Genomic DNA, 9,154 nt, shown 5'->3' on the forward strand with positions numbered 1-9,154 from the left:
GACTGGCCACCGATTGACATATCATTGTACCATGACGACGTCCCGCTGGAAGGCTAGCAGTCATCGAGGTTGGACCCATTATCATGCAATTGCGGTGAGTATTTCGACCGTTGAAATTGTGAGTTGATTTTCACCCACTAGCGCTGACGAGGGGAATGCCAATTGGCCTGCATGACAGTGATTGCTGGTGTACACTTCGAATCGATCCCCGTGTTCTTATGACGGGTGATCTCATGCAAATATTCAAACGTCTAATTAGTGACTAAATAGCGCAAGCATCGCTCATTTCAAGACGTGGATAGGTAAGATAGAAAAATCGATGTTTTTAAATTCATCCTTCCATTGTGATAAGTGAAATCCGAGTGGGATTCTATTCAACTCAAATTCAATCAGCTTAAAATCATAGACTCATAGATATAAAATTAAATTCATACATATATTTATATTCTCCATTTGATCAGGAATCTTTAGAACTCTTTTCGGTGCCCCGTACTGTACACACTGATAGACATCTCTGACCCATAATACATACTTTATACTCCACGTATCACAATTAAAGATCTGTTGGATGACCAACGCAAATAATCACAAACATAACAAAGACCATAGACCCATCCTCAACCAAACATCCTAATTTCGGTTCCTAGTTCCTCACTCACGCCGTACTTCGTACCCTTCCTTAGTCGTACTATCCTTTTACCGCTGTCCTTAACATCACTCATCCTTCAAACGATATAAAAACCCGGAAAAACCCAAGAACCAGACAGAATTCAGTATTCACCGATACAGTGCGGAAGTAGTTGTACAAATAAAAATCTTGAAGAGTTTCTCTATAAAAAAAAAAAAAAAAAAACAGTGTTGTCAGTAATTCCTTTCGTTCAGAATCTCACAGACCTAAATGCCTCCCATGTTTGATGTATCGCTCCTAAAGATACCAAGAAATGTGTCATTAAAACCACTATTGATCTCCATCGCAACAATCAATCCTCACCCGAGGCAGGGTCTCTCAGAGTCACGTCATCATCCCTAGCGATTCTTATACTGAAATTACAGAATTGGTGATGCAGCCATCGATCCTCATTCTACAACTGAAGAAGCATGAACACCAAGTGCCGATCCATTATCACTACGAACCCATCGCGACTAGCAATCCTCGCGCACGGTAGCTACTATAATTCGATAGTCGCGGGTGTCACGAGGCGAAACGGCTTTTCGCGCACCATTCGACTGCAAAAAACGTCGCTTCGTTTCGCGGGTATATAAACGAACGAGATCCACCAACACAGAAACCGTCGCAGGATCCCTCGGCGCGGTGTCGCGCGAAGCGGCCGAAATCGCGGCGGAATCTCCCCGACGCCTGCGTTCTCGCCCCCGTTTCATCGCGACGAAGGCGGGCACGTTCGATGGAAAGAGAGGCAGCCTGCCGGCGAAGTGGGAGAGACAACGATTTGGCGTGTACAAAAAGCACAAAATTAAATTTCGCTCCCCTCGCGCACGCAATATACGAGCCACGGTGTATTCCGAGCGGGAAGGGACGCGAGGTCCTCTCCAATGGCGTTTAGCGGTACGTTAACTATCATTCGGTCTCGCCCTGGGGCCAATTCGCTAACCCGTGTTTACCGATGCCCAGGGCGCTGTTAAATAAACTACGGGGACCCGGGGAGAGACCCGGGGTCAGACAGTCGTACGCGCGATTAAAACCGTATCCGTGGGCAAGGACCGCTCGGAGACAAACGACCGTTCCGACTGCGGACTTTCTCTCCTCGAAGGTCCACGATTCGAGCTGCGATGTCCGGTTCAACTCGATATCACGATATCGGAGACAGGAAATGGGGTATTGCTTAGTATTATTCAATTACTGACCGACGTTCACGGAAAACAATACTTTATTATAAATTTCGACGTGTCGTTACAAACTGATACTGCGCTTGGTGAAACTGACAACTGACCTAGACTCCAGGTCCTGAAGGATGGAAAACTAGGGCCTTTTATGGATTTCGGAAACTGGATTTTGGGGTATAACTGTATGAGAAAGAAAAGAGAGTTTGGAAACTGAAGGGTCAGAAATGAGTAATGGTGAATGTTTGTGATTTGGTTAAAGTAAAGATTTGGAATGAACAGGAATGAGTAAGGGAAAATATTTACTATGAGTGTATAACAGAACGTTTGATGACCGTTCCTGCTCTCAGTTGCGTCTTCGGACCATTGAGATCGAGGGATTGTTCTTAGTTTGATGGTTGTGCGTTAGGTACGGGTGTCTTAGGAAACGAGGTTTCTTAGACATAAATTATTAAATGCTAATCAGAATAAGTTGGTGCACTTCCTAAGCTGTGTATTACGCAGAGAGAGAAAGTGAGAGACAGCAAGTGAGAGAAAAGCATAGTATCCAAATCTCCAACAGTCTTAAAAGCCACAAAGATGAAACTTTAGTCTCAAACTAAGCACTGACAAGTAAAGCTTTGAAGCCTGAAACATCGAACTCCCATCCTCCAAAGCATAGTATTGTATACTAGCATAGTACCGAAATCTCCAACAGTCTCAAAAGCCTCAAAAATGAAACTTTAGTCTCAAATGAAATACTAACAAGTAAAGCTTTGATGCCTAGAACACCAGACCCCCATCCTCTAAATTAACGAATTCAGGGTCCAGTTCATCGAAACTAAACCTTCGAACCGACCGACCCGAGCGAGGAATTCAGCCGCTACCACTTTATGACTTTTCCAAGCGTGAACGATTTCATTCGTGGCCTAACCCCCCCACCCCACAACTTCCGTTCCATTACGCTTAGCTACCAATTCCATCAAAAACAGATCAATCGTCGCAGGAGCGATAAACTACGCGGATAAGAGAGGTATGTTCTCGCAGGCGCGCGTACGCGCGGTCCGCGATTAGGCGTTATCAAATTCGAAATCGATTACGGTCCTTTGTCGTCGAATCGGATCGCTGCAGATGGACCTACCTCGCTTCCTGCTGCGTGCATATGTGCAAGATACACGGCAGAAATACGCGAGGCGTGCGCTGTAAGTTGCGACGTATTTATCCCTGTTGGATACCTTTGTAGCCGATACGGGAGTACCCTTTCGGGCCATGTGTTCCGTTTACTAAGTCTCTTCTCCCTACCTCTTTGACCATTATTACTCGTTACCAGCCGTGATCCGTGCTTGCAATAATTGCGACGGGATTTTCGACGAACGGGTATCGTTGCTGGATCGCTGGACGGGATAACAGTGATGCACTTTGACTCTGAACCGCAGAAAGTCTTTGTACGGGGTATTGGATATTGTATGCTTATCTGCGAACGAGTTACAAGAGACGTGACTGCTAGTGAGAAGAACTGATATCTTTTCTAATCAAAGGAGAGTGGCGGATTTTACTCTCTGGATCTTGATGGACTCATCGGTGAGACTGTTGATCTAGTTATGCTTTGCATACATTTACTCGTTTCTGGATTAATTCCAGTGTGAGACATTGGTGGAGTCTGTGCTTGCAAAACTGTTGCTTGATATAGAGTTATTTGATAAAAAGGAGCCCCTAAAGGTCTGGTCATCTATAGCCAATCTCATAAGTATTCGTACCTTTCATATCTATTGAAGACATTTGTCTCAATTAATTGATAAATTTGATGTTTTCAAATAAACTTTTTATAATAAATATATGCACGTATGAAGTCTATTTATGTACATATCGATAATGAATCATTTATTTGGAAACATCAAATCTGTCATTTAATTTAGTCCTGATATACTCCTAATATACTCCTGATATGGCCCCCATCAAGTCTAATTCTCCTACAATCTCCATCATCAAGACTCATCCTAGAATATCATCCCCCTGAGCTTCTCAACGAGTGGATCTCCAGTAAAGAACAGTGTCATCTCAATAAAATGGTCGACATATCACCATTATGCAACCTTTTGCTCTCAGATACAAGCAGACCACCATGATTTTAAAGTCCATTGTCTCACCATGAAGAGTTCCATGGCGAAACAGCGAGCGGCAACGTTGATTTCGCGAAAGTCGAGCGAAGATCGAGTAACGAAATCACGCTAACGGAGTTCATCCGGCTCGTTTATCAAGGTCAGGCTTGAAGCTGGGATCAAATTTCATGATGCGTAAAGCAGCAGACAATTTTCCTCCGCGTTCTTGGCTTCGCTCCCGTCGTCGTCGTCCAGGTCGTCGTGGTCGTTTACCAGGGAAACGGAATTCACGCGTCTACGGCACACGGCGGATGGCTGACTCGGCTTCATAAATCCGATGTTCGACGGCGTTGTGTGTTGGGATTCGGCGGTGTGGCGAGGCGAGGCAAGACGAGAGGCGAGACGAGCGCCCTCCGCCAGCCATGTTTGCGGGTTTATAAATTGGGTTCGGCGCTGGGGATTTTTCTATTAGGACAAAATTGGTTCTTTCAACCGCCACCAGGGCGGTCGGTTCTTCCCTTCCCACCACCCCTATCCACCCTCGTTCCAGAACCCACGGCGTTCCACGCTCACCGAACTCGTCGATCCTCTCCGCAGAGAGCCCTCCGTCCTCGCCGCCCTCCTGTTTCTCCTCTCTTTTCGATTCCCCGCGTCACTCTTTCCCATTCTCTCCACCCGTTCCATCGTTTTCCCTCGTCTTCCTCGCTCCAACTCTTGTGTCTCTCCCTCTCTCCGAGTATGCCCTCGTCCCTCGCGAGCGAACGAGAGGTCCGCTATGATGGGGTGATTTGCCAGGGGCTGACGTGCCCCGGCACGGGGAGGGGATGCTCGTGGCAGCTCTCAAAAGTCGATATTTCCGTCACCGGTGTTATCGGTGTTTCCTACATTCTGTGTCCAGCGTCACCATAAACGAGGTTACCGATCAAAGTGCCGCCGTCGTCGACGCTGCCGCGGCATCTCTCTTCGCGGACGATTCCATCGACATGGATTCGCCACCAATCGTTTTCCATCGTGCGCGAGGTTCCGCGTAATGGGACGGAAAGCCGTCGTCGGTCTACCCACACACACCCCAGGCGAAAGACGAGCGACTTTCGGCGACAGAAACGCGACAAGTCTCGAAAGTTGAACGGGACTCTTCAATGTCTTCTATATGAGGACGTAATCGCGGCTCTGTAATTATTCCCGGTGCAACTTTCATTGCGCGGACATCGACCTTCGTTACGGCAGTTTTCAGAAACTTGGATCACCGGCTGCGAGAGCTAATTAGGCGCTGATTAAGCGACAGATTCTTCCGAGCCAGAGGAGACCGTCTTCGAATGGGATCTTATTATTTATGGGTTGGGGGGGGGGGGGGTAGATTTTGTTGAATGTTGATCGAATTTGGTGGGAATGTTTACAGGTACATTATATACGCTCAATCCCATACATATTCTACCCTCTATGTCTATCGAAGAAGTTTGACTAAATTATATAATAGTTTTGATATTACCAAATGTATTTTTCATTATAAATATGAATAAGCTCACGGATGTATATATTTATATATATACATCAACATATTTATACAAATATAAATTTGGAAACATCGACACCTACCATTTAATTTAAACAAATTTCTTCAATAAGGGTATGAATACTTATGGGACTGACTGTAGATGATTGTAATACTCGTCTCATTGTTTCCAAGATAGGAAACGAAAAAGAAAATACAAATTTAAATTGTTGTCTAATTTCTATTTTTCAGAAAAATTCTACGTAAACATGCGGAGGATGTACATGCTGATAACAAAAGCTATTCCAATGGAATATCAATTTGAGATTCGAAATGTTCGCCAATCCAAGACACGAGGAAGATCTTCGCCCTTTGATACGGCGCGGCGTATCGCGCGAGCATTAACCGCGAACCTAATTACCGACTTTCAGCGAATCACGCGGCAGAAATTGCGAGATTGTCGCGCGAAATAACGTAACTCGTTTAAACCCACCACTTGAGGGGGCTTCGAAATGCTGCTGATCAAACTATTCTCGAGCGCAGCTGCGAAACACTTTAGAATCGGTTCTTATTAGTTTCCCTATTCATTCAGCTCGTTCTTAACGGGGGTGTCTAATTAGTTGCGCGCGCTTAACGCCACTGGAATTAATTCGATCGTACCGTATTAACCGCATTCGATCGTTACCGATTAACGGGACGATTGCTCGCGATATCCAACTTTAAGTGGCGCTCGTCCGTTGTATATATAGAGAGTGATTTTTTTATTTACTTCTCTCGACGGTTCGCTCCGCAGCGTAGCTAACTAGCCGCCGCCATTTTTCCATCGGGCAACCTATTATCGGCCATCGAGGCAAGAACCGGCAAGCCGGAATAGAAGTTTAATGAGGTTTACCGCGGCAACGAGGGTGATTTCGCGAATATCCCCGAAACGAGAGCGTCGATTTTCAAATTTCGCAAATTTTCCATGATAATACCCGTCGCGATCGCCCGCGCGCATTTCTGGCTGGATGGAAACAGTTTCTGTAGTTGTGGATTAGTCTATTCAATGTTTAACATACATTTGGTCAGTTTCGAAATCATTAAAGTCATTATTTGTACATTAATATTGTACTCTATTGGACAGGTTAACCCTTTGAATCATTAGCATTTCTCTTATATTTCTGTCCGTTAAATTAAATTCAAACAAAAACCAGACGCTTCACTCAACCTTCCTTCCGTGAACAGTATTTCCACCCCCTTCGCAATTAGTTTACCATTTCATCGATGTTTCTAATTCCCCCCAGAAAATCTACACGTGAAAATCTCGAGAGCAGTCATCCAAAAGACACCAAGGCCTCTTTAGGAGCATCCGAGGTCAATACATGAGACGACGAACCAAAAGCGTGCAACCGTATCCACCCCCGTCGTTGTTCAAATAATACCACGACAGCGGCCGTAACGAGGAATAAAACACATTTCGGTCCATCCTCCGCGCAGGGGTGACAGCCAGCAAATATAATAAGGGAAGATAATGGAACCGGCTTCCGTAACGAGCGACAAATCATAATCGTCCTGTCTCTCGATTTCTTCGCTCGGCAATCTCGCGGCCCGCGCCAACCCCCCCTTTTGTCCCCGACGAGAGCGAACAATAAACGCAAGTTATACGCGACAGGCAGCGAGAGCTAAACGAAAACGAGCGACTCGTCCCGTTCACGAATGAAATTATTCGATTTGCCGTGGCCCAGCAACTTGAAAGTTATCGAAAATCCCCGGGGGTGGACGTACCAGGGCTACATAAGAGGGTGAGCCACGGTCATTTGGCTTGACTTCATAAGTCATTAGAATCAGCCTTGAATCGAGTCGTTTGTCACGAAACACCCGGTACACACAGCAGCCCCAAACGAGGAACAGTGCCGTCGACGTATAAACGGGTACACCGCGGGGGTTGCTGACTGGAGCTAGAGCGAGAGAGGAGGACAGGCGGACGGGGGTGCGCGCCTAACCAAATTACATCAATCCCATTTCACATCGTTTTGACATGGCAATTGAGTTGAGTCCCGCGCAACTGTTGTGTTTTTGCTCGCGCGGATCGGCGAGAATATTCCAAGGGGGGCGAGGAACACCTTCGATGATGCACCGTGGCCCGAAACGAGCTATTCCTTGTCTGGAACCTAATCTTTCGACTCGAATGATCTTGGTGAAGGAAGGAAGATATATTACTTTCGGGGAAAGTTAGAAACTTTGGGGTTGCATCAATTGTGAGTATATTATATAAAAGATTAAATAGCCACCCTCTTCAAATCACATTCTAAAAACACCAAAAATGAACCTTGTCCTATTGCAGTACTAATAACATTTTATTCACGAGATAACTGCTGTCGATACATGAATAGTAGTCGAATGTTTACCAATACAACACGTTTGTGTATACATATAGAGTCAGTCCCATAAATATTCGTACCATCTGTGTGTATTACAAAAATTTGTCTCAATTAAATGATAGGTTTGACCTTTCCAAATAAATGTTTTATTACAGATATGTACACGAATAAACATTACGCATGTATATTTTTATAATGAAAAATTTATTTGGAAACATCAACCTATCATTTCATCTAGACTTTCTTCGATAGACATAGGGGGCACGAATATTATATTTATGGGACTGACTGTATATACTATAAATATATACATGTATAAGCTTATCCATATACAGATTTAAAACGAAAAATTCATTTGATAATATCGAAACTATTATTTAATTTATTCAAACTTCTTCAATAGACACAGAGGGTACGAATATTTACGGTATTGACTGTAAGTAGAACATTCAGATCTGTGAGGTTAATTACAGCAGCGATCCTAATTGTAACGATTAAGAATCGTGAATTTTGTCGAAAGTAATTGCCACAAGTATGTTTACAATTTCGGAGAAATATTCGGAGCAGCGCGCGACGGGGCCATCCTCCTCTAGAGGAGCAAGTTTTCACTCCCTCCGCAGCGGAGGGCTCGGTTCGGTGGATGACGGTGGCGAGGGGGGGCAAGTGCCTTAACTTTTCCTTATCGAAAATAAGTCGTTAGCCGGCCTTTCATCTTTAAACGAGTTTTCGCGGTGTGCTGAGTTTTTACTCAGCCCCAGCCCCATCCCCCGACCCGCGCAGGCTGTTTGCTGTCTCTGTCGTCCCTCGACGGTGCCCTCTATTCGCCCCTCCGACCACGCAGCCACTTTTGCCCGCGTTTCCTCGGTTTAAGGGATTTTTCAATTTCGCCCGTGAGAAGCTAATTCAATTTCTGACGACGACCGTTGCGCCGCAAGAAACCGGTTATCCGTGACACTTGCCCGCGAACGACGCTTCTTTCCGATGGAGGTCGTGCGTGAAAGGGTGCGCCATCGATTCGGGAACATCGAATCGATCCTTTTACCATGCTCACGATTTTAGTCCAGCATACATGTTATAAATGTTTAATTAATTCGTAGACAACACTAAACCTACCACGATGTTTTCAAACTTTTGTATACAGTTTTTCCATGCAATATACGAATTAAATATCGGATTGTCCAAAAAGTTTGTGCCAATTTTTAAGAAAAATTCAAAGGCACATTTTATTCCACAGTCTTTCCACCTTATAACCCTTAAATGCCCCAAGTTTCAAATTTGATACCGGACTTTTAAATCGAATTGTACACTTCCAATTGGTATGTTTTTAATATTTGGCTCTGTGTGTGTGTGTGTGTGTGTGTGTGTGTGTGTGTGTGTGTGTGTGT

The sequence above is a fragment of the Hylaeus volcanicus genome, chromosome 1 (assembly GCF_026283585.1).
Source record: "Hylaeus volcanicus isolate JK05 chromosome 1, UHH_iyHylVolc1.0_haploid, whole genome shotgun sequence".
NCBI classification, from domain to species: domain Eukaryota; kingdom Metazoa; phylum Arthropoda; class Insecta; order Hymenoptera; family Colletidae; genus Hylaeus; species Hylaeus volcanicus.